Raw genomic sequence first — 24845 nt, forward strand, 5'->3', positions numbered from 1 at the left:
AGTCGGTGACCACAGCGGGATAGAAGACATCAAAGGTCTGCCTGAACCAAATTGCATCCCCCTCCCCTCTCTCCAACGGTACAACAGCGATTACTGCGAACTGCACTAAACTGAACTGAACTCTGCGTCACTTAAGACTGATTATTTTACCCTTAGACTGCGATAGAGCTTGGTTGATTCCTATTACCCTAGTTCTGTGCATGTATGTGTATTATCATTGCTAATATGTGTATTATCATTGCTAACCTGTCACATATATATCCTTATGATTAGAGTACTGTATTGCTTAGTTCTTTAATAAAACTTTATTAGTTCCTAGTAATCCAGACTCCAACGAGTGTTCCATTTCCAGTTACGGGGTACGTAACAATAGTCGTTTGCCTCTCTCATTCCGTACTACTGGAGCGGGATTTGAAGAAACAAGGTTTTGAGTCTGAGCTGTCCTGCTGTTAACACCTTCACAAAACTTAATCTGAAAAAACCTCCACTTTCTGCTAAACTGTACTTAAAGCATTATATTATTAGGACATTTCCAAGCACACTTTAATTCCTAGAGCAGGCAGGAACAGTCCATCTAAACTGAGCGAAGATGCTTGACCAATGCTATTAAATAAATAGCGTGATCTCAGTAAGCTATATCCTGCAATTTAATTGTCACATTTTTATCTGTAAACTTTCCCAGTCATCTGCAGGAACACACGATTCCATGTTTCTTTGTTTGCCAGTCTAAGGAAGCAAGATAGTGTAAAATCTGAGATTCTACCCGTAGAGTACCTTGAAGAAGGGAGAGGTTTGTTCACAAAAAGGCTGAATCCTGAGAGAATAGAATAAAATTGACCTGAATTGTGCAACAAATTTTCTAATTATATTTTGATCAATATGCACATTTTAACAAAAATATGCAGCTCTTAGCACTTCTAGCATTAAAAATTAATGTATAGAAAACTTGTTCACATTTCTATAGTCAGGATTCCAGTGAGGATTTCAACAAGTTTGTTTCCATGCTATTTCAAGAAATACAATGTAAGTGAATGGCCATGTCAAGGATAAATATCAAGTACAGTCCAGACTTCAGTATCTGTTTGTTGACAGGTTTGCTCCATTCATTGGTTGAACTAGAATGCACTATTAGGTTCTTCCCAGAGTCCCTGGCTCATTGAGTATTACTTAACACAGGCATTGAAAAATTACACTGAAAGTTTCATGATATACAATGTTTTAGTCATTAATATTTGCTGTGCCTTTGAACACTGACTAATATAAATACAGTTAAGAAGAGACACAGGAGACTGCAGATGCTATAAGGTGGAACAAATTAACAAACTAATGGAGGAACTCCATGGATCAAGCAGCATCTACGAAGGCAAATGGCCAATCAAGCATTTGAACTGAGTCCAGGTGAAGGGCTTCGAGCCAAAACGTTAACTGACTGTTTCTCTCAACAAGTGCAATCTACCCCATTGAGTTCCTCTGGTACTCAGCAGGTCAGATATGTTTCTTATTAAACTGCAAGGAATCGATATATAGTGCATTTAGGCTAATTAGCATGATTGGTACAAAGTAATTTTTATTAATCTATCGCTTAGAATGCATTCAGTTTAACATTCAGTTCTCTTTTTGTCTAATACTCAATGTCACAGTTTTAAGAACTGTTACTTTAAATTTATTACTCAGCAGTCTGGGTTTCTAGTGAGGGGATGGAAAGCCTTTTCTTGTAGGACTTTGAAAACCAGCATCAAGTATGTGGACCTAGATCAGATATGGTGTTAGCACCCCAGCTACTTATCTCAGGACAATGTCAGTACAATGCAAGCATTCTCTCTACCAGCCACTCAATGGCCACTTAAGTGCTAAATTAAGGTTGCAGATTTATTAAGAGCAGAACTGAAGCAGTCAAACACATGACACGGATTTTCTGTGAATTTCATTGTCAACTTAATGAGTTGAACATACACTGACAAACAATACATCATTGCAATAATACCTTTAGAAAGAGATTAGAATAAATTGCATGTTTCTGAGGAAAACATAATTTTCTCAGTGCTTGTGGATAAAATTCTTAAATGCCCAGTATTTTGCTGATGCTGTTATGTCATATGTTGGCAATAGAAAAGATTTGCATTTACTTATTTATTGATAGAACCCTTTATGCGCATGGGATATCCCAGTGGCATAATAGCCCATGGCACACACTGAATTGGCTTTTATAAGCCCTTCTGATGTATCCTTAGAAAAGTTTATTTTTTTTAATTCAGTGCATGGATGTTTAAATGGACTGGAGACTGCAGGTTCAAACCCCTTTTCTGTTGTTACTTTTTTTTCTTACCGTCAATGTTTAGTTTTACTTATAAGGAGCAAATATTGCAACAGGCCATGAGAGAAAGAGTGCTGAGATGCACAGAGTAGAACCTGCCAACACTTCTGCCTATTATGTCAAGGCAGGAATAAGTTTAAAGGCTTGAGAAGTAATATATATTTTGCTGTAATCCCAAGACAAATAAAAGGCAGACAGTATTTCTGCTTAGCACATTAAAGCCTGGCTGACTTTAAAAGCCTTGGGGAGTACTTTGGGGGTTTTGGAAAACGTCATCTGGCTTAAGGCAAAGACCAGAAGCTGTCATGTCGCAGATGGAACTGATGGATGCAGTAAGGTAATTGAGCCAGCTTATAGCAGCTGCAAATATCAGCTGATGAATATTTATACCATCGCTGGTATAATGTGCAATGCAAACAGGGGTGGCAGAGGGGGTGCTGGGTGAGGGTGAGGCAGATGCTTGGGGTGGGAGAAATGAGAGAGGGAGAGAGAGGGGGAGAGAGAGAGAGAGAGAGAGAGAGAGAGAGAGAGAGAGAGAGAGAGAGAGAGCTCTGTGCTGATTCAAAGGTAGGAAAGGTTGTCTGAACTCTGTGGGATTTCTTTACCAACACTTTCCATGCATGAGCGGTGGCTGCTGAATGAAGTCATTATGTGCTGAGAGGCAGCAGAGGGAAACAGACTTTGTCAGTCGCTGGTCATTAGTGCCTCGTTGTTCTTGAATCCTTGCCAGTTCACTGGCTCTAAATGGAGGGACAACGTGCTCCCCGCCTCGAAAGGCACCGGAGCCAGCCACTCGAGGCAATATTGCAGGTTCCTGCACCAATGCCACAGCTGAGGGAATGGCTCCTCTTATGTTGAGAGCTTTTCCCCCACAGCAGCTGCATTCACTTTGAAATAACCGTGTTACATGCCCCCCCCCCTTATTTCACAGAGTCACCTTGGTACCAAGAATACCAATTACTGTGATCCTTTGGCTCAGCCTAATAATCCTAGGGCTGCTTATCATTGCAAGCATGTAATGACCATTTCCAGATCTGCTTTACTGATGCCCCTTGAGAGTTAAGTGCTGGCAGCGAATGGTAAAATGGCTGGAGCTGAAAGCTTTAGTGTTACTTTGAGCTGCCTTAGAGTGCAGAATTCCATATTTACTACTCATAAAGGGAACATCCTGGCTAGACTAACAATTCAATTTGGCACAGAATGCAGATATCCTTCAAATATCATTTCCCCACCCATACACGGAGTTCAAGTACTGGTCGACCTTCACTAATCCGGCACCATTGGGACCTGAGAAGTGCCGGATTAGTGAAAATGTCGAATTACAGAAGGATCACATTAAGCATAATCAGTGCTGGATTATCGAAGGAAGCAGATTACAGGTAGTTGGATTAGCAAAGGTCGACCTGTATGATGATTCAACAGATTCAATAAAGGCATGATCTCATTTTGCACCTTTCAAACCGTGTCAAAATGTTTTACAGCCAATCAAACACTTTTAATTGTAGCCACTGCTGTAAGGTGCATGATAGTTGAGAGTAGTGACTTGGCCAGTAGTCACAATTTGACACTCTCCATGAAGGACGAAAGGCCCTCAATTCCACAGAGTAATAATGGATGCAAATGCAGCCTCCTCTGATGGAATACAAATGTTGCCTGGTTTGCTTATTGATTCTGCAGCCAGACGACTCTCTATGCACTGAATTAATTTTCACATGTTTCATCATGTGTTACATGGTAGCCATGGTGGGAGAATGCCATTGAACTATGGTAGGAGAATGGTGAAGTGGGGAGGAGAGAATCTTTTGCTCCTTCACTGTCTGGTGGATTGTGTACCAGTGCAGGATATCTGCTTATTGTGCAATTTGCTCACTGGAGTGAAAATCAGAGGAGATGAGAGAAAGAAAATAAGGAGGTGGGGTGACCTCAGAACACCTCTTAGTGGACCACAGCCAATTTAGAGTAATCACAGTTGTAATATAAGAAATGCGCACAGCAAGGTGCCACACGCAGCAATGAGATAAATGATTAGAGCATCTGTTTTTCAGATTGAGGGATAGATTGGCCAGGACATTTGCCTCTCCTTCTATGAACTCCGCAGTGGGATGTTTTCCATCGACTTGTGAAGGCAGATGGGGCTTCATCAGGAAGACTGCACCTTTGACAGTCCAGAGCTCCACTGAAGTGCCAGCCAAGATTATGTACTGAAGCCTTATTGAGTAGTGTTCAAAGAAACAACCTCCTTCTTTATAGGTGAGTGCTACCAAGTGAGCCAAGGCTAGGCTTCACTCTCTAGGCAAAGCAGGCAATCCTTAACTTCTTTTTATTATTTCTATGAATCACCCGTCTGAGAAGTTTCAGTTCCATAATCTTAGAAATGGAAAAATAATATTGAAGATAGTTGAAAGAACTGTAGATTTCAATACTAGTAGTTATTAGCACTCTAGCTTTGCCGGAGTATGGGATAATCAGCATGTGCAGTAGACTCCCCAACACTAAAAACATCTTCAAAAGCCTATGCCTGAAAAAGGACCATCAAAAATCCATCATTAATAACCCCCACCGCCCAGAACATGCCCTCTTCTCATTACTACCATCAGAGAAGAGGTATAGGAGCTTGAAGACACACACTCACCATTTCAGGACCAGCTTCTTCCCCTCCGCCACCAGATTTCTGAATGGACAATGAGCCCCTGAACTCTTCACTACTTTTTGCTCCCTTTTTGCATGACTAGTTTATTTTTTATATATATTCCATGACTTCTGTCAGTAATATCAAGCAATGCAATTGCTAGTTATCACTGAGATGTCACTTGTTGTCAGCTCTTTGAATGAAATAAACATTAACATGGACATTTGATATCTCTGTCTTAATTGAAAATTATATTTTTAGCCAGTATTAAATTATTGGCTGTAAAATATAACATTTTTGCAATAATTCATAGCCAATCTGAGAAGATTTAGTGAAACTCTCAGCTCTTTCTATCTTTGCAGGGTGGGCTACACTAAATGATGATGTGTTAGTCATTGGCACCACTTTATGAAAATAGGTCACGTGGCTAAAGGGTTCCTCTGTTGTTGCAACAGTGCTTTGTGTAGAACTGGTTGGAGAGTTTGCCTGTCTGTGTAGGGACCCATAACAAGAATACATTCCCTCAGCAGAAACTTTCATTTTGTTCAGTTAAATAGTGCTCTTCAATTGAATTACAAATATTTTTCAGCATCTTAGGGGAACACTGAGGCATAGTGTCAGATGTGCTGGTTGGTGAAATTTAGATCCTGTCCCTGAATCAGAAGGGTGGATGTTGAACGTGATTTCTTCCAGCTGAGATCACAAGAAGATAAGCCCAGAGGTGTCAAACTGTGTGATTCAATGGAACAAATAAAGCTACTTCCAGGAAGGTAACTTCTCTGAAGAAAGGTGGTGGTGGAAGAAAGGTGGTGGTGAAAGAAAGGGTTCACTCTCTATGCCGACCTCACTAAACCAAAGCAAATGAAATAAGGATGGTATTGTATCTCACAGTCACAAGGGGAGAGCCTTCAAATGAGACCATGGCTAATGTATTGGATGAATTGCAAGAATAAAAATGAAACAGCTAACTGTTACCAGCTTTTTTAAACACACTAGCTGCAGGCAATTGCAACTCCTCGGTCAACTGAAATATGAAAAACAGACTTTGTTTGCAGGAAATCTGGAATAAAAAACAGAAAATACATACTCAGTAGGTCAGCCAACATCTGTGGAAACAGAAACTGAGTTAACTTTCATTTGGGAAAGCCTTTATTAAAATATTAATCTGACAAAGGGTCGCAGGCATCAAATACTACCTCTATTCCCCTTCCTTTTGATGCTGCCTTACTTGCTGAGTATTTCCAGCAATTTCTGTTTTCATTGCAGTTTCATTGACTTGAAGGACTATTTCAATAGAGGTAAAGTTGTTTGTTGAATCAGGAATCCAAACTGAGGGACTGGTTACTATGTGAGACAGAGTTTACTTGGGAGAAGTATAAGCTGCAGAGTGATCTAAAGCCAGAATTAAAATGCTGAAAGGTCAATAGATATATATGTGGTGAAGAGGGAGACAATAGTTAGATCAAGAAGTGTACGGCTGAACTGTCTTTGATGCTGTAAGTCAGGCAATATGTAAAATAAAATCTAGCTTATTGTCATACGCTCAAGTAGATGTATGCACAGGTGCACTGAAAATCTTGCTTGCAGCAGCATCTCAGGCACATAGCATCAGATAAGCAACAGTCAACAAAAAACATAAATATAAACTATACACAATTTTTACAAGAAAACACATTTAGAACATGAAAAAACACCAAGGTCCATTGTAATACAGAGTGATCATAGTGTTACTATAATGAGGTTGTGATTAGAGTTACGCAGGTTGGTCAAGAACCAAGTGGTTGAAGGGAAGTAACTGTTTTCGAACATGGTGGTAGTCTGGAATTTTATGCTTCTGTACCTCCTGCCCAATGGTAGCTGTGAGAAGATGGCATGGTGCAGATGAGCGGATCTTTGATGACAGAAGTTGCCTTCTTGAGACGTCTGGCCTAGATATCGGTGTTCACAACTGACATACAGCACATCAACACATATAATACCTTGGCTGATTGCCTCTCATGGCCAGCCATTGAGCCCATACACAGAGGGGTTGACAATGCTGGCATGGCAGCCCACGAAGCTACTGACCCAGAGGTCCGGGCTTACCGAATAGCATTCACGGGCCTGTGGTGGGCTGACGTTAAGTTCAGGGAAGCTGGAGTTTCTCTCCTGTGTGGTGTCTCAACCGGTTGTCCTCACTCCTTAGCAAACTGGGGGCAGACTGTTTTTAACTCCATTCATGGTCAGTTGTATTCAGGCCAGGAGGCCTCACAGAAACTGGTTGCACTGAAGTTTGTGTGGCATGGCCTTAGAAGGGATGCGATTGGAGTGCAACCTATGTTGAGTGCTAGTGGGCAAAAATTGGCTGTCAAGTTCGGGCATCATTGGCACCTTTTGAGATCCCTGAGCGACAGCTTGACTATGTCAATGCGGAGCTGGTAGTTTCTCTTCCCCCCCACACAGTTTATCGCACCTCATTACCATGGTGGAGCACACCGTCAGGAGGCCAGAGGTTGTCCCTCTCACATTGACGATGGCCACAGACATAGCCCGGGCGTTCATCAGCATCTAGGTTGCTCAGCTTGGCACCCCACTTGACATTTCCTCTGACTGCGGTCTCTAGTTCACATCAAACCTCTGGGCTGCGATGGCCCAGAACCTTGGTGTTAGGCTACATCACACCACAGTGTATCACCTGCAGTCCCATGGCCTATGCGAGCGATTTCACTCCTTCAAGGCTGCGCTGAGGGCTTCCTTGGTGGATGAGTGATGGCATGCTTGTTCCGTGTTTTGGAGTGGAGAGGAAAGACTCTTATCATAGATAGGAGGAGTAAGCCTGAATCAGTTGGTCACCTGAAACTGGTCCACCAAGATGGAGTCACAACATGACCATGAGTGTGTCAACACACCTCTGGATGAGCCAGAGGCAGCTGCTGTCACTCCACCCATGGAACATAGAACCCAAACCGGATGGTTTGTCCAAGCTTTGGACAGGTTCACCTGGTTTTGGTGAATTCTTGCGGGGTGGATGGAGCTGTGTAGGGTAATGTAATGGGTGTATATAGATATATGCATAATTCAGAAACACTGACATTGAGATGGAATTCATTTCAAGAGGCTGGTCTCTTAATGATGTGAATTTTTTTTACTTTGTGTTTTGTGTTTGGTGGACAATAAAGGAGTGTTACAGTTTCCCTTAAACTTAAAACACCTCTGCCACTTTATTTGCAAAAACTTGCATTACAGTTAGAGGTCAATTCCTTGCAAAGCACTCTCATCAGAGGTGTCTATGCAAAATATTGGTGGAACGGTAACCAGTGGCATTTCATTTTTACTTGCTGACCCTCAGGGCATCCAGCTTGCTTGCACTTTTGCACGTGTGTGTGCATGTGCACGTGTGTGCTTGACTATGGCTTCTTCCAACGTTCTTCTCCTTGGTTCCAATATGTGGGAACTCTTACAATTAACTTTGTCCTTCAAGTCACTACTACTGAGGCTGCACATCTTTTGGAGCATCTCAGAATTTTGAGGCTGCTCAGTGCTGTGCTGAAGAATTGCTTTGCTGCACTTCTTGATCCTATCCTGGCTCCCGAACAGACAGAGTCGCGTCTGCCTCTCCTGAGCCATGCCACATGAAACAACATTTCCTGATGCTTGTACCTTTTAGCTCAGTCTCCTCTCTGCTACTCTCTCACGATGCTATTACACGCGGGATACTACGTGGCTCCTGATCCACAGGGAATGGAAGGAATTGATATACTAATCAAATCAAAGGACATGCAGTTTGGATCCATCAGAAGTGCATCTGGGATTTAAGAATTAAATTGAAGAAAAGTCAACTCTAATGAAGGAACACTCACAACACGCTGGAGGAACTCAGCAGGTCAGGTAGCATCTGTGGAAACAATCAGTCATTGTTTCGGGCCGGAACCCTTCATCAGGACTGAAGAGGGAGGGGGCAGAGGCCCTATAAAGAAGGTGGGGGGAGGGTGGGAAGGAGAAGGCTGGTAGGCACCAGGTGAAAAACCAGTAAGGGGAAAGATAAAGGGGTGGGGTGGGGGAGGGGAAGCAGGGAGGTGATAGGCAGGAAAGGTGAAGAAGCAATAGAGGAAAACACAATGGATAGTAGAAGGAGGTGGAACCATGAGGGAGGTGATAGGCAGCTGGAGGAGGGGGCAGAATGAAATAGGGATAGGGGAAGGGAGGGGGAGGGAATTACTGGAAGTTCATACCAAGGGGCTGGAGACTACCTAGTCGGTATATGAGGTGTTGCTCCTCCAACCTGAGTTTAGCCTCATCTTGGCAGTAGAGGAGGCCATGTATGGACATATCCGAATGGGAGTGTGAAACAGAATTGAAGTGGGTGGCAACCGGGAGATCCTGTCTGTTGTGGCGGACGGAGTGGAGGTGCTTGACGAAACGGTCCCCCAATCTGCGTCGGGTTTCACCGATGTAGAGGAGGCCGCACCGGGAACACCGGATGCAATAGATGACCCCAACAGACTCACAAGTGAAGTGTTACTTCACCTGGAAGGACTGTTTGGGGCCCTGAATGGTGACAAGAGAGGAGGTGGAGGGACAATTGTAGCACTTATGCTTACAGGGATAAGTGCCAGGTGGGAGATCCATGGGGAGGGACATGTGGATCAGAGAGTCGCGGAGGGACCAATCCCTGCAGAAAGTGGAGAGGGGTGGAGAGGGAAAGATGTGCTTAGTGGTGAGGTCCTGTTGAAGGTGGCGGAAGTTGCAGAGGATAATGTGCTGGATCTGGAGGCTGGTGGGGTGGTAGGTGAGGACAATGGGAACTCTGTCCCTGTTGTGGTGGCAGGAAGATGGGGTGAGGGCCGAAGTGCGGGAAATAGAGTCGATGCAGGTGAGGGCATCATTGATGACAGCAGAAGGGAAACCACGATCCTTAAAGAAAGAGGACATTTGAGATGTCCTGGAACGGAAAGCCTCATCCTTGGAGCAGATGCAGCGGAGACGGATGAACTGGGAATAGGGAATGGCATTTTTGCATGTGGAGGGGTGGGAAGAGGTATAGTTGAGGTAGTTATGAGAGTCAGTGGGCTTGTAGAAGATGTCAGTGGACAGTCTGTCTCCAGAGATGGAGACCGAGAGATCGGGAAAGGGGAGAGAAGTGTCTTAGATAGACCAAGTGAATTTGAGGGCTGGGTGGAAGTTTGAAGTAAAATCGATGAAATTGATGAGATCAGCATGGGTGCAGGAAGCAGCACCAATGTAGTCGTCAATGTAGCGAAGGAAAAGTTGGGGAGCAGTACCAGAATGCTTTCCGTAGGGATTGGTCCCTCAGTGACTCCCTGATCCACATGTCCCTCCCCATGGATCTCCCACCCGGCACTTATCCCTGTAAGCATAAGTGCTACACCTGTCCCTACACATCTCCTCCATATCACGCACTTCGGCGCTCACCCCATCCTCCCGCCACCACAACAGGGACAGAGTTTCCCTTGTCCTCACCTACCACTCCACCAGCCTCTGGATCCAGCACATTATCCTCTGCAACTTCCGCCACTTTCAACAGGACCCCACCACTAAGCACATCTTTCCCTCTCCACCCCTCTCTGCTTTTTGCAGGGATCGGTCCCTCCGCGACTGCCTGATCCACATGTCCCTCCCCACGGATCTCCCACCTGGCACTTATCCCTGTAAGCGTAAGTGCTACACCTGTCCCTACACCTCCTCTCTTGCCACCACTCAGGGCCCCAAACTGTCCTTCCAGTTGAGGCAACACTTCACTTGTGAGTCTGTTGGGTTCATCTATTGCATCCGGTGCTCCCAGTGCCTCCTCTACATCGGTGAAACCCCACGCAGATTGGGGGACTGCTTCGTCAAGCACCTCCGCTCTGTCTGCCACAACAGACAGGATCTCCCGGTTGCCACGCACTTCAACTCTGCTTCACATTCCCATTTGGATATGTCCATACATGGCCTCGTCTACTGCCATGATAAGGCTAAACTCAGGTTGGAGGAGCAACACCTCATATACTGTCTAGGTAGTCTCCAGCCCCTTGATATGAACATAGAATTCTCCAACTTCTGATAATTCCCTCCCCCCTCCATTCCCCTATCCTTATTTCACTCTGCCCCCTCCCCCAGCTGCCTATCACCTCCCTCATGGTTCTGCCTCGTTCTACTACCCATTGTGTTTTCCCCTATTCCTTCTTCAGCTTTCCTGCCTATCACCTCCCTGCTTCCCCTCCCCCACCCCTTTATCTTTCCCCTCATTGGTTTTCACCTGGAACCTACCAGCCTTCTCCTTCCCACCCTCCCCCCACCTTCTTTATAGGGCCTCTGCCCCTTCCCTCTACAGTCCTGACGAAGGGCTCCGGCCCGAAACGTTGACTGATCGTTTCCACAAATGCTGCCCAACCTGCTTAATTCCTCCAGTGTGTTGTGAGTGTTGCTTTGACCCCAGCATCTGCAGAGTATTTTGTGTTTACAACTCTAATGAAGGGTCTTCAATGTGAATTGTTAACTCTGTTTCTCTCTCTCTGAGAATTGCCAGTTTATACTAAGCTGGAAACTAAGTTTATGTTCCTTGTAATTCAGAAGTTTGAAAAAGAAAACAGTTTGATTATGATTAGGATATAAAGGGAATTTTTTTTTCTGGGTATTAACAAAGCCTTTGTGGTTAACCAGCTGGACTAATATTTGAAAACTGGAAGAATGAAATCAGAATAAGGTTTATTATCATTGACGTACAGAATGTCATGAAATTTGTTGTCAGTAATAATAAACGTGATTTTGATTCTGAGCCAAAGACTTGTTAATTTGGACTATTAATCAGAATCAGGTTTGTTATCACTGATTTAGATAATGTGAAATTTGTAGTTTGTGGCTGCAGTACAGTACAGAGACATATACATTACAGAAATAGCATTCATGGGTTCATGGATTGTTCAGAAATCTGATGGTAGAGGAGGAGAGCTATTTCTGAAAATGTTGAGTGTAGATCTTCATGCTCCTGTACCTTCTCTCCAACAGTTATAACAGGAAGTGGGAATGTTCTGAAGGGTGAGGGTTCTTAGTGGTGGTTGTTGCATTCTTGGGGCACTGCCTTTTGAAGGTATCCTCAAAGATGGGGAAGGCTGTGATGGAACCTAATGAGTGTCAGCAACCCTCTGCGGACTCTTGCAATCCTGTGCATTGGAGCCTGCATACAAGGCTGTGATACAACTGGCCAGAATGCTCTTCACCATAAATGCACAGAAACCAGGTAACATACTCATTCAAATAGAGTAGCCGGCATGCCTTCTTCAAGATTGCATTAAAGTGCTGGGCCCAGTGTAGATTCTCTAAAATGTTCAAACCTAGGAACTCGAAGCTGCTCATCCTTTCCACTGTTGACTTCTCAATGAGCTCAGGTGTGTGTTCTCCTGACTTCCACGTCCCGAAGTCCACAGTCAATTCCTTGGTCTTGCTGACAAGTTGTTTTCTGGCAAAGATATACTTGGTAAATGGGAGGCCTTCAAAAGTAAAATTTTGAGAGTACAGAGTTTGTATGCTTCTGTCAGAATAAAAGGCAAGGATTACATTTGGGTGGATAAATTCCCAAGACCTTATTATGTATTCCTTTGGACTCCGTGGGAGGTTAGTGCAAAAATAAATGGACTGCAGCGGGAAGGGATAGATGTAAAAAGTCAAGTCGAAATTTCCAAAAGAGCACTAATATGCATGATGTTGATGAAAAATGTGATAATGAGAAAGGCACAGGACTGCTTAGTCATTTAAATTTACAGTGTGAAAACTAGCAATAGACAAGCAATATGGCTTACACCAGAATTGAACAGCAAATTTATTCAACTGGAATTGGACACTGGCTCAGCTGTTTCAGTCATTCCATAAAATGAGTTTGAAAGGCATTTTAGAGACACTAAATAGAATCCTGCAGATATCCAACTAAGAACTTATACGGCAGAAAAGATAGCTCCTATGGGAATGACATTTGTAACTGTGAAATACCACAACTAACAAGCTACTTTGGGCTTGTGTGTGGTAAAAACAGGAGGACCAGCATTGTCGGGGTGTGATTGGCTGAGACAACTACAACTTTATTGGAGATCCATCCACCAGTTGCATGCCACATTCCTATAATAGAGTCAACTAAAAGTGAATTAAGAAAGATTCTGGATGATGCCACAATGGTCTCCATGCTGTACACCATGAACTGTTGCACAGAGGACAACCTTGTGTTGGTACCAACCTCTGTACCTCTAGTTGGAAGGCATATTGGACCAAGAAAGGACCATGCTGCCTAGTGGGACAGTGAAAGTAGTGGTCTAACTACAAGAGCTTTTGTAGGCAACATACCTGAGAAAGCTTCTAATATGTTAATAAGGCAGTTACTTGCAAAGTGTGGTTTGGTTTCAAGCTGGCACAGAGCTTCATGAAAGCATTCAGCTTTTGTGAGTATAAAGATCCAGAATCTACACTGCGTGCATTAATGTTATCATATGATCTTCAAGTGGGAGATGAAAAACTGTTTGTAAAAGTAGATGCAAAGACCAAAAGCCAGCTGGATGAATGGAAGACCAAAAATAAAGGAGTCAACGGAGACACCGATACAGAGGGCTTGTCAGACAATCTGGTTGAGGAAACCAAGAGGAGAGATCAGATCATAAAGGGAGCAATGGAAGAACTAATAAGGGAATACTCCATTGAATTAAGTACACCTTCCTAAGATCAAGATGTACATTCTAGAAAGAAGAAAAAATCTGTGAATGAGAGAGAAAGAAGTAAAAATCAAAATAGACCCAGAGAGAAGAGCTGAAAAAGGGAGAAGAAAGGTACATGGAGTTTAGAACAATAGAGGGCTTTAGGTAAGCCTAGTAATTTCTAAGGTAGGGGCATGTTCGGCACAACTTTGTGGGCAGAAGCGCCTGTATTGTGCTGTAGGTTTTCTATGTTTCTATGTTTCTAAAGGTGTCCAGAGCTGTCAGAACCACTTCCTGCAGGCTCAGAGTCAACTCCTACAGCTGCCATGGAGGAGGCCCCAGAACCTGAGATTGTTTTGACAGCCACAAGTCCCATCTGCGAAGCAGAGTGACCTCCCATGTTAGGAAAAATGTTTTCCACAAGTGTAAGAAATCCTCCACAGCAATTTAATCTTTAGGCATGAATGGGACAATTTATCATGCTACGTGCATGCCATGCTTAAAGTAACATAAAGTAAGACTCACTTTTTGGACTCCTATCTTTTCTTTTCAATCCATTTAATTTTTTGGAGTTTGAAAACATAAAACCAGTAAGTCTTACATAGTGCGTACATTATAGAAAGGTATTTTAAGGGACTGGATATATAAGTATTTGGATAGACAGGAACTGACTAGGGATAGTCAACATGGCTTTGCATACAGTAGATCATGTCCAACCAATCTTATTTAGTTTTTCAATGAAGTTATCAGGAAAGTTGATGAAGATCTGGTAGTGGATGTTGTCTACATGGATTTTAGCAAAGCCTTTGACAAGGTCTTCCATGGAAAGTTGCTGAAGAAGGTTGAGTCATTTGGCATTCAGGTTGAAGCAGTAAATTGGATTAGACATTGACTTCACGGGAGAAGCCAAAGAGTGGTAGTAGATGGTGAACTGTTGGGCACTGAGGAGTACGTTACAACAGTGGGATCTGGGAATACAGATCCATAATCCTTGAAAGTAGCATCAAAGATAGAGAGGGTTGGAAAGAGAGCCTTTGGGACATTGGCCTTCATAAATCAAAGTATTGACTCCATGATGGGAGATTTGATGAAGGCACTCTCTAAGTGAAGAAGTTTCTCCTCATGTTACCCTTAAACTTTTCACCTTTCACCCTTAACCCATGATCTCTAGTTGTATTTTCAGTTGGGGCAATACGGCATGGAAACAGGCCCTTTGCAACCTCAGTGGACAAAGCCTGCTTACATTTGATCTATCTATACCCCTCATAATTTTATACATCTCTATCAGAAATCCTATCAACCTTCTGTGTTCCAAGGAATGAGGTAACATATTCAATCTTTCCATATAACTCAGGTCCTCCAGACCTGGCATATCCTTGTAAATTTTCTCTGTACTCTTTCTATCTTATTAACATCTTTTCTCTGACCAGACTGTACATAATACTCCAATAGGCCTCACCTAACATCCCATCTCCTGCACTCAATACTTTGATTTATGAAGGCCAATGAGCCAAAAGTTGCCTTTATGAGCCTATCAACATGTGCCACCAGTTTCAATGAAATATAAACCTGTATTCCCAGATCCCTTTGTTCTACCGCAATCCTCAATGCCCGACTATTTACTGTGCAAGACCCACCCTGGTTGGTTCTACTGAAGTGCAACTCCTCACACTTGTCTGCATTAAATTCTATTGCCATTTTTCAGCCCATTTTCCCAGTTGATCAAGACCTCACTGCAAGCCATGATAGTCTTCCTCACTGTCTATTACACCACTGATCCTGGTGTCATCTGCAAATTTGCCGTCTACTTTGACAAACAACAATGGACCCAGTGCTGATCCCCGAGGCACTCCACTAGCCACAAGTCTCCAGTCAGAGAGGCAACCATCTACTCTTACTCTCTGGCTCCTCCCACAAAAGTAACATCTAATCCAATTTACTACCTCATCTTGAATGCTGAGCAACTGAACATTCCTGACCAACCTCCCGCAGGACCTTGTCAAGTGCTTTGCTAAAATTCATGTAGACAACATCCACTGCCTTGGCTTCATCAGCTTTTCTGATAACTTCCTTGATAAACTCTATAAGATTGGTTAGTCCTTACCATCATGCACAAGGTCATGCTGACTATCCTTTATCAGTCCGTATCTATCCAAATTCTCATGAATCTGGTCCTTTAAAGTATCTTCCAAAAACTTTCCCACTACTGATGTCAGGCTCTTCAGGCTATAATTTTCTGATTTATTTTTAGAGCCTTTCTTAAACAGCGGAACAACATTGGCTATCCTCCAATACTATGGCACAATACCTGTTGCTAAGGATGATTTAAATATCTCTGCTAGGGCCCCAGCAATTCTTGTACTTGCCTCCCACAGGATCCAAGGGAACACTTTTTATTCTGACAGGCACATACAAGCTTTGTACTCTCAAAATTTCATTTTTGAGGGCCTCCCACTTAGCAAGTACACCTTTGCCAGAAAACAGCCTGTCCCAGTCCACACTTGCCAGATCCTTTCTGATACCATCAAAATTGGCCTTTCTCCAATTTAGGATCGCAATCCGTGGACCAGACCTATCTTTTTCCACATTTACTTTGAAACTAATGGTATCGTGATCACTAGATTCAATGTGTTCACCTACACAAACTTCTGTCAACTGTCCTGTCGCATTCCCTCACAGCAGATCAAATATCACACAATCTCTCATCGGGACTTCTGTGTGCTGATTAAGAAAACTTTCCTGAACACATTTGACAAATTCTGTCCCATCTAGTCCTTTTACAGTATGGCTGTTCAAGTCATTATGTGGAAAGTTAAAATCACCTACTATAACAACCTGATGTTTCTTGCAACAGTCTGCGATCTCTCTACAAATTTTTTCCCTTAAATTCTGCAGACTGTTAAGTGGTCTACAGTATAATCCTATTAATGTGGTCATACCTTTCTTATTACTCAGTTCCACCCGTAACACCTCACCTGACAAGTTGTCCAGTCTGTCCCAACTGAGCACGGCCGTAACATTTCCCTGACTAGTAACGCCACCCCACCCCTCCTTTAATCCCTCCTGTTCTGTCGTGTCTAAAACAACGGAACCCCAGAATAATGAGCTGCCAGTCCTGCCCCTCCTGCAACCAGGTCTCACTAATGGCTACAATATCGCAATTCCAGGTGTTGATCCACGCCCTGAGCTCATCTACCTTTCCTACATATGATACTTCCTGCATTGAAGTATATGCAGCTCAGGACATTAGTTGCATGATGCTCAACCTTTTTTATTCCTGACTTTGTCTGAGGTCTTAACAACATCTGTCTCCACAACCTCTCCACTATTTGTTCTGACGCTCTGGTTCCCTGGAACTCTAGTTTAATGTGCCTCCCCCTACCGCCCCCACCCAGCCATGCAGCATGAACAAACCTTCCTGCTAGGATATTAACCTGCTTCCATTTCAGGTGCAAACTCTCTCCTCTGTACACATCCCACCTTCCCTGGAAGAAAGCCCAATGATCCAAAAATCTTATGCCCTCCCTCCAACAACAAATCCTTAGCCGCATGTTAAATCATATAATCTTCCTAGTTCTGGCCTCACTAGCACATGGTACGAGTAGCAATCCTGAGATCACAACCCCGGAGGTCCTGCCCTTTAACTCATCACCCAACTCCTTCAACTCACTTTACAGAACTTTGTCACTTGTCCTACCTATGTCATTGGTACCTATGTGGACTATGACCTTTGGCTGTTGACCCTTCCACTTAAGAACACAAAGGACTTGATTCAGGATATCCTGGACTCTAGCACTCGGGAGTCAACGTACCATCCAGGAATCTCGCTCTTGTCCACAGAACCTTCTTTCTGTTCCCCTAACTAATGACCCGCTATCACCACAGCTCACGTCTTCTCCCCACTTCCTTTTGAGTCACAGAGCCAGACTCAGTGCCAGAGACCTGACTGCTATGGCTTTCCTCTGGTAGGTCATACACCCCCAACAGTATCCAAAGTGGTATACCTGTTGTTGAGGGGAGTTGCCACAAAAGTACTCTGCACTGGCTGTTTAACCCCTTTCCCTTTTTTGACTGTCACCTAGTTTTCTGTACTTGTGTGTAACCTTGGGGGTACTACCTGTCTATGTGTCCTATCTATCATCCCTAGTGATAGGGAGTTCACCAAGTTTCAGCCCCAACACTTTAACATGTAGTATTAGAAGCTGCAGCTAGATGTACTTCTCGCTGGAGTAGTCATTAGGGACACTAGAGGTCTCCCTGCCTTCCTATATCCCACAAGAGGAGCATTCTACTATCCTGCCTGGCATCTCTACTGTTCCTAACAGAGCAAATATAAAGAAGGAAGAACAATAAACTGTGGGGGAGAAATAGACTCTACTTGCAGCTTTTTTGCTTTCTCTCATTCAAGCCTCTCCTCACCAGAGCCTTGATGGGTTAAAGCTTCAAATTCTCCACTCCAATGATGGCCACTCCATTTGCCCCTGCCTTACTTTAATTCGTTCTTGTCAATCAATCCCGAATGCCGATTGACCACTGGTCAAAGGTCCAAACTGCTGCGAGCTCATTACCCAGCCAAGTACACCACTAGAGGCTGATGCCTTGTGAGGGTTCACCCTTTTGAAGGATGTTCCGACATTGGCCTCTGTTACAGAAATCACAGGGTCTTTCGACGCTGTGTGGATTCACACAGGTGTGGTGCTGTTCTTCCTTTCAACACGTGCATAAAAGGTATTGAGCTTGTTGAGGAATGAAGCATCACTGCTGTGCTAACCTTTTAATCTATTCCAAGCTCAATCTAATTCTTCCGTCCTGCAGAGTCCTCCAATTTACTTTCATCCATATGCCTATCTAAAAGTCTCTTAAATTCTCTAATGTATCTGCCTCTATCACCATCCCTAGCAGAGCATTCCATGCACCCACCACTCTACTCTGTGTGTAAAAAAATCTACCCCCGACAACTCCCCCTCCCGCCCCCCCCAATACATTCCTCTAATCACCTTAAAGTTATGCCCTCTTGCATTAGCCATTCCTGCCCTGGGAACAAGTCACTGAATGTCCGCTCAGTCAACGCCTCTTACCATTTTTCCACCAAGGTTTTGCCTTATAGGAAGCAAACACACCATAGCTGTCATGCATCCAATTGTGTCTCTAACTTCACATGCACTTGCCTTTTTGCTCTCATGATGACCATCCATAGGTTGTACCTGCACTACTTGTAGGATTCTGGTCTGCTGGTCATGAACGCCTCAGATCTAGTACTCAGGAGACAGTGACAGTGAATCTCCTGGTTTTGGGAAGATTAGGTATGTTCTCAATGGCACATACTCATCCACACTATTCCTAATGAAGTTGGTGATAGCATGGTATATTCATTTGGTTCTGAGGATATATCCATGTATACAGTGTAGTCCAGCCCACCAATACAAAGCAGTTCTGTAAATGCTGCTCCACCTCCCTTGACCATACCTTTGTGGTCTTCACCACTGGTGCTGCTGTCCTCAGGTCTACCTGCACGCCAGAGGCAGAAGTACAGCCAGGTGGTCGGACTTGCCAATGTGCAGGTGCAGGATGGCATGGTAAGAGAATGGTGTAACATTGATCGAGCGTGCTAGCTCCTTGGGTTCTGCAGGTGACATGTAGGCCGGAGGCTTCTTCAAGCCAGCCTGGATGAAGTCCCTGCAACAATCGGGAAAACTTTAGGGTGCACTGTGTCGTGACGTGGTCACTGTGCTCAGCTCCTCCAGTGCCAACCTGATCTCCACCAGGGTGAAATGCATGCCATCTACCATGATTATGGCAGAGAACTCCCTTGGCAGATAGAACAGGTGATGTTTGACTGCCAAATGGTCTAGGTTGGGGGAGAAGGACTGAGATGGAACTGCCACGCCTGTGCACGGCAGTGAGTTATCATGAAGCAAGTGCCTCTGCCCTTAGCTGATGCCACCAGCTGGACTGTGCAGTAAATGGTGAAGTCCTCAGGTCCCATGTCCAGAGTGCTGGAGGTGAGTTGCTGTTTCATTGTCACTGGGTCTAAATCCTGGAACTTCTGATCCAAACACACAGGGAAGCATTTTCATCAGAAGTACAGTACCAAAATTTACCTTCTCAAAGGCACTCAGGGATAGGCAACAAATGTTGGCCTTTCAGATCCGTAAAACAAAGAATTAATGTAAAAAAATGTATCTTGTTTAGTAATGGTCTCCAGAAATGAAAATCTTTTGTTGATGGGTGACTCCAGACTTACCACTGCCTTCTCACTTCTTGGGCAGTTAGAGAGAGAAAAATTTGCGGACATTGTTAGTAGTGTCCACTGAATAAATAAATAAGAAGTGAAGAGGTATGTAGAACCATTTCTGTCAGTAGGGGTGTTCAGGATGAGGGCAGTGTTTGAAAACGTGAGCTAGGTCATGCAGGAGAGAAGTTAAGAAACGTTTCTATGTGCCAAGGTTATAAGTTAGAAACCATTTTCCAGCATTTTTTCTGCAAATGGCATTTGATGCCAATTCAACCATTAGTGTTAAATCTGGGATTAGCAGATTTTTTTTAATCAAAAGCATTAGGGAAATGGATTTGGGTCACCATTTAGCAGCCATATTGATGAATGGTAGGATGAGTTTAAGAAGTTAAATGTCTACTCATCTTCTCATTTTCCTGTGTTCTTGGAATAATAAAAACCACGAGAGATGATTTGTTGATGCTGCTATAACGTGCATTCTTGTATAGCTTCTGTGAGCTGGTACCTCAGCTTTTAATAATCTGGTATCCTTCTCAAAAGCAGCGTCTCAGTTGTGAATGATCCAATGTACATCAGGTGGTAGGAATCGTCCTTTCAGCTGCAATTCACAACCTGCTGTTGATGGTTATTCAAACTTTTACATGAAAATTTGCATGGAAGTATGAGTAAAGGTGGCAATAAGCTTGAACAAAGACATGGGTTTAAGGCTTATGTTGAAAAATCAGAGACAAGCAGAGAGCTGGGTAGCTTTTGGAAAATTATGCCAGAGCCTGGGCAGGGAAAGTAGTGGAGTTTTTACCATCTTATTAGTACAAAAAAACTAATGTTGAAGGAGAACAAATATTTCAGAGTATCGTAGGGCTGGGGAAATGATGAACATGGAATAGTTCAGCACTGTACAGGTCATTTGGCCCACAATATTGTGTCTATCCTAATGCCAATATATACTAAATATCCTCTTCCTTTGTATCATTTACATCCCTCTATTCCCTTTATATTTGTATGAATAACTAGAAGCTTCTGAAGTGCCACCAAACTGCCTGTTTGCATTACTGCACCTGGTAGCATAATCCTGGCACCTACCACGCTCTATATGTAAAAATTAAGTAATTTGACATTCATATGGTCTTTAACTGCCCCCTTCTCTAACCTTAACAGCTTAACCTTAAGTCCATGCAGGTAACGTCCACTGCCTTACTCACATCAAGCTCCTTTGTCACCTCTTCAATGCACTTAGAGAGAACTTCAGCACAGAAATAGCCTGTTTCTTGCAGTCACGAGCAGAGCAGTTGTTACACCAAGTTTTTAAGCGTCCAGATAGGTGAATCAAAAAGAAATTGATAATAGTCAGCAGGGCCATGCCAATTTTTTTTTAAGCTCCTGAGAAAGTAGTGGTGTTGGTGAACTTTCTTGGCCTTGACATCTATGTGGTTGGGTGTGGACAGGCTTCTGGTGATGTTTACTTTTAGGAACTTGAAGTTCTCAACCCTCTCAACCTCCACACTGTTGACATAGACAGGAGCATGCACACCACCCCCTTCCTGAAGTCAATGACCAGTTCTCTTGTTTTGCTGACACTGAGGAAAAGGTTATATGCCTCAGGCCCTGAGCACTTACCCACCTTAATGGTTTTCATAAAAACCTCCTCATTAACTTCAAAATGTCCATGCATATTAGCAAGCCTTCACTATCCACCAAATCCTTCTCTGTGGTAAATACCAACACAAAGTGCTCATTTAGTATCTCAGTTCTGAATCCAAACACAAATTATCTCCATCACTCACAATCGAGCCTTAAACTATTGGCAGAGTATTTGCCTTAACTTTTAATCCATGAATTTTATCACCTCACAACTTTACTAGACAGGGCTGGAATTAGTTCATAATTCAAAGTAAATTTATTATCAAAGTCCATATATGTCACAATATATATGTGTATATATACAACCCTGAGATTCATTTTAGACCATAAGACAAAGGAGCAGAAGTCGGCCATTCGGTCCATCGAGTCTGCTCCATCATTTTATCATGAGCTGATCCATTCTCCCTTTTAGACCCACTCCCCGCCTTCTCACCATAACCTTTGATGCCCTGGCTACTCAGATACCTATCAATCTCTGCCTTAAATACACCCAGTGACTTGGCCTTCACTGCTGTCCATGGCAACAAATTCCATAGATTCACCACCCTCTGACTAAAAAAATTTCTTCGCATTTCTGTTCTGAATGGGTGCCCTTCAATCCTTAAGTCATGCCCTCTCGTACTAGACTCCCCCATCATGGGAAACAACTTTGCCAGATCCACTCTGTCCATGCCTTTCAACATTCGAAATGTTTCGATGAGGTGTCCCCTTATTCTTCTAAACTCCAAGGAATACAGTCCAAGAGCAGACAAATGTTCCTCATATGTTAACCGTCTCATTCCCAGAATCATTCTAGTGAATCTTCTCTGTACCTTCTCCAACGTCAGCACATCCTTTCTTAAATAAGGAGACCAAAACTGCCCACAGTACTCCAAGTGAGGTCTCACCAGTGCCTCAACATCACATCCCTGCTCCTATACTCTATTCCTCTAGAAATGAATGCCAACATTGCATTCACCTTCTTCACTACTGACTCAACCTGGAGGTTAACCTTAAGGGTATCCTGTATGAGGACTCCCAAGTCCCGTTGCATCTCAGAACTTTGAATTCTTTCCCCATTTAAATAATAGTCTGCCCGTTTATTTCTTCTGCCAAAGTGCATAACCATACACTTTCCAACATTGTATTTCATTTGCCATTTCTTTGCCCATTCTTCCAACCTATCCAAGTCTCTCTGCAGACTCTCTGTTTCCTCAGCACTACTGGCCCCTCCACCTATCTTCGTATCGTCAGCAAACTTAGCCACAAAGCCATCTATTCCATAATCCAAATCGTTGATGTACAATGTAAAAAGAAGCGGCTCCAACACGGACCCCTGTGGAACACCACTGGTAACCGGCAGCCAACCAGAATAGGATCCCTTTATTCCCACTCTCCGTTTTCTGCCAATCAGCCAACGCTCTATCCACGTACGTAACTTTCCCGTAATTCCATGGGCTCTTATCTTGTTAAGTAGCCTCATGTGTGGCACCTTGTCAAAGGCCTTCTGAAAATCCAAATATACGACACCCACTGCATCTCCCTTGTCTAGCCTACTGGTAATTTCCTCAAAAAATTGTAATAGGTTTGTCAGGCAGGATTTTCCTTTGAGGAATCCATGCTGAGTTCTGCCTATCTTGTCATATGCCTCCAGGTACTCTGTAACCTCATCCTTGACAATCGACTCCAACAACTTCCCAACCACCGATGTCAAGCTAACAGGTCTATAATTTCCTTTTTGCTTCCTTGCCCCCTTCTTAAATAGCGGAGTGATATTTGCAATCTTCCAGTCCTCTGGAACCATGTCAGAATCTATCTACTTTTGAAAGATCATCGCTAATGCCTCCGCAATCTCCACAGCTACTTCCTTCAGAGCACGAGGGTGCATTCCATCTGGTCCGGAAGATTTATCTACCTTTAGACTATTCAGCTTCCTGAGTACTTTCTCTGTCGTAATTGTGACTGCGCACACTTCTCTTCCCTGCCACCCTTGAGTGTCCGGTATACTACTGATGTCTTCCTCAGTGAAGACTGATGCAAAATACTCGTTCAGTTCCTCTGCCATCCTCTTATCTCCCATTACAATTTCTCCAGCGTCATTTTCTATCGGTCCTATGTCTACTATCACCTGTCTTTTACTCTTTATATACTTGAAAAAGCTTTTAGTATCCTCTTTGATATTATTTGCCAGCTTCCTTTCATTGTGAATCTTTTCCCTCTTAATGACCTTCTTAGTTTCCTTTTGTAAGGTTTAAAAAACTTCCCAGTCCTCTGTCTTCCCACTAATTTTTGCTTCCTTGTATGCCCTCTCCTTTGCTTTAACTTTGACTTTGACTTCTCTTGTCAACCACGGTTGCATCCTTTTTCCATTTGAAAATTTCTTCATTTTTGGAATATACCTGTCTTGCACCTTCCTCACTTCTCGCATAAACTCCAGCCACTGCTCCTCTGCCATCTTTCCTGCCAGTGTCCCTTTCCAGTCAACTCTGGCCAGTTCCTCTGTCATGCCACTGTAATTTCCTTTACTCCACTGAAATACTGACACATCAGATTTTGGCTTCTCTTTTTCAAATTTCACAGTGAATTCAATCATGTTATGATCACTGTCTCCTAAGGTTTCCTTCACCTCAATCTCTCTAATCACCTCCGGTTCATTACACAATACCCAATCCAGTACAGCCGATCACCTAGAGGGCTCAACAACAAGCTGTTCTAAAAAAGACATCTCGCAGACATTCTACAAATTCTCTCTCTTGAGATCCAGTGCTGACCTGATTTTCCCAATCCACTCGCACGTTAAAATCCCCCACAATGACAAGCCTTTTCTATTTCCTGTTGTAATTTGTAGTCCACATTACTGCAGCTGTTTGGAGGCCTATAAATAACTGCCATCAGGGTCCTTTTACCCCTGAGGTTTCTTAGCTCAACCCATAAAGATTCTGCACCTTCTGATCCTATATCACCTCTTTCTAATGATTTAATATCATTTCTTGCAGGCATACTCAATAAATGCAAAAACCATAACAGAATCAATGAAAGTCCACACCAACATGGCAGACAACTAGTGTGCAAATGCAAAAAGAAAGAAAGAAAAAAAATAAATAAGCAATAAATATTGAGAACATGAAATGAAGAGTCCTTGCAGTTGAGGCCATAGGTTGTAGAAATATGGTTCAATAGCCTAATGGTTGAGGGGTAATAAGAGTTTTGGATCCTGTTGGTGAGAGTCCTGAGGCTCCTGTACCTTCTTCCTGATGGCAGCAGTGAGAAGAGAGCATGTTCTGGGTGGTGGGGCTTCCTAATGATTGATGCTGCTTTCCTGCGAAATGCTCTATATTGATGTGCTCAATGGTGTGGAGGGCTTTACCCGTGATGGACTGGGTCATATCC

Source organism: Mobula hypostoma, chromosome 8, assembly GCF_963921235.1.
Source record: "Mobula hypostoma chromosome 8, sMobHyp1.1, whole genome shotgun sequence".
In the NCBI taxonomy this organism is placed as follows: Eukaryota; Metazoa; Chordata; class Chondrichthyes; order Myliobatiformes; family Myliobatidae; genus Mobula; species Mobula hypostoma.